This window comes from Callospermophilus lateralis, unplaced genomic scaffold (assembly GCF_048772815.1).
Source record: "Callospermophilus lateralis isolate mCalLat2 unplaced genomic scaffold, mCalLat2.hap1 Scaffold_82, whole genome shotgun sequence".
NCBI classification, from domain to species: Eukaryota; Metazoa; Chordata; class Mammalia; order Rodentia; family Sciuridae; genus Callospermophilus; species Callospermophilus lateralis.
This window is the reverse complement of record NW_027516260.1, coordinates 6030185-6032417: the sequence shown is the minus strand read 5'-3', so window position 1 is coordinate 6032417 and position 2233 is coordinate 6030185.

The following is a 2233-nucleotide window of genomic DNA, read 5'->3' as shown; positions in this document are numbered from 1 at the left end:
AACCAATTTCTGCAAAGCTCTGGAGAAAACCTTTTTTGACTTCAAGTGACAAGATTCATGGATTAAAAAAAAAAAACTGAGCCAGACATAGTGGTGCATGCCTGTAATCCCAGCAACTTGGCAAGTTAAGACAGGAGAGGCCAGCTGGGCAACTTAGCAAAATCCTGGTTTCAAACTAAAAAAATAAATCAAAGAGCTGGGGATGTAGCTAGATGGTAGAGTACCCCTGATTTCAATCCCCAGTACTACAAACAAACAAGAAACAAATTATAAAAAAGAAATCTTAAAATGTTTCCAAAACTGCTTGAGAGTAATAGAATATTAACAAGCCTTAAAACTATTGAAAAACAGCTAGGAGAACTACCAGATAACATTGAATGGTATTTTCCTTTCCTTTCAACATAAGTACCTGACTGGATGAGGGACTCTGGCTCTGACTGTTTGGCTCAGTCTGAGAATTTGAGACTTTGAGAGGAAGGAAGTGCTTGGAGAGCCAGAGTCTAACTGCACATTTTGGTGGTATTTACTGATTAACCCTAGATATATTCTGAAAATCTGTGAAATAAGGATGCCTTAATATTCATGGAACAGCAATGAATATTTTGTTGCAGTGTTCAACTTCCTATATGCATGGGTAAGAAAAAAACTGCACTTTAGCTGAAAATGAAATCCATATTTGCTTAACTCTCAAGTTCAACTCAGAATTGAATATTTATGCAGGAAAGAAACAAGTACAGGTTTGATATTAAAGAAGTAAGATTCACTCTTCATTTTGAGTTTCAAAAAAACATTTTTTGTACATATCTAAGACTATATAAAAGATGAATAACCAATACAAATCTAGAATAATGTTGAGATTGCTAGGCTTATGTTTAGGTCACTCAGAAATGTTTTTTTAAAATTTTGTCTAAAATTGTGTCATGGCTATTTGTGCATGTGGTACTAGGAAACGAATGTAGGGCTTCACACAGGTGAGGCAAGCACCCTACCACTGAGCTACATCCATAGTTCTTTCTATTTTGAGACAAATTCTCTCTAAGTTGTCCCCACTGGTCTCAAACTTGCAATCCTCCTGCCTCAATTTCTCAAGTAGCTAGGATTATAAGCATGTAATCCTGGCCAGCTATTTTTCTTAATTTGTATTACTTTGGTTTATCATTTAGAAGCTTTAATATTCAACATGATAAATAAATTTTCAGGTAATAAATGATAAGTTATAAATTTATATCCTCTATTTAAATGAAATCTACTGAGATTACCTTAAGAAAATTAAACTACTATTTGGACTTAAGCCAGTTAGTGTTTAAAGCAGTACATAAAAGTTACTGTTTGTCTTATGAGAATCGAAGGCTTTGAAAATGATATTAATATCAAAGAAAGGTTTAACAATTTTTATTCTTTTCAAGAAACATTGGATAAAAATCCATTTTTAATTTTAAAAGGGAATAAACTACTTTTGGTCATACCATATTTATATATTATACTTCATCTCATTAGCTTAACAGTAGTAGTGTTTAGCATGTGTGTTTGTCAAAACTCATAAAGCTGCACACTAAAAAAGATGCCTTTTATATATGTAAGGGACACCTTAATAAATCTTTTTTAAAAAGATCACAATAAGCTAGATGCTATGGCACAAGCCTGGAATCCAGGTGACTTGGGAGGCTGAGGCAGGAGGATCCCAAGTTTAAGACTAATCTCAGCAACTCAGTGAGGTCCTCAGCAACTAAGTGAAATCCTGTCTCAAAATAAAAAATAAAAAGGGCTGAGGATGTGGTTCACTGGTAAAGTAACCCTGTGTTAAAATCCTCAGTACCAAAAGAAAAAAAGTACAACAAACTTACAATTATATAAATTACATAAAATAAACGTAATAGACATTTATTTGTAGAGCCTTGATGAAGACACAACAGCCTTATCACAACTGAAATCTTGGATGTCCACAGTATAACAATTTTTTTCCCATTCTACAATTAAGTTAAAGGTTAAATTGTCCTTCAAGGACATTTTCAATTTTATAATGACACAGGCCCTGGAAAATATCATCGCAAATCAAATATAGCCTATTGAACTATATGTACTCTTTCTTACTTTGAGGAAAATAACTCAGGGAATAGAAGTGTTTAGTGAGCTTTCTGTATCTCTGAAATAAAATACCAAAATGCTATATCAGAATACAAAAATCTGATTACTTTGGGCTTAATCTTTCATAGCAAATAGACTTAATTTACAG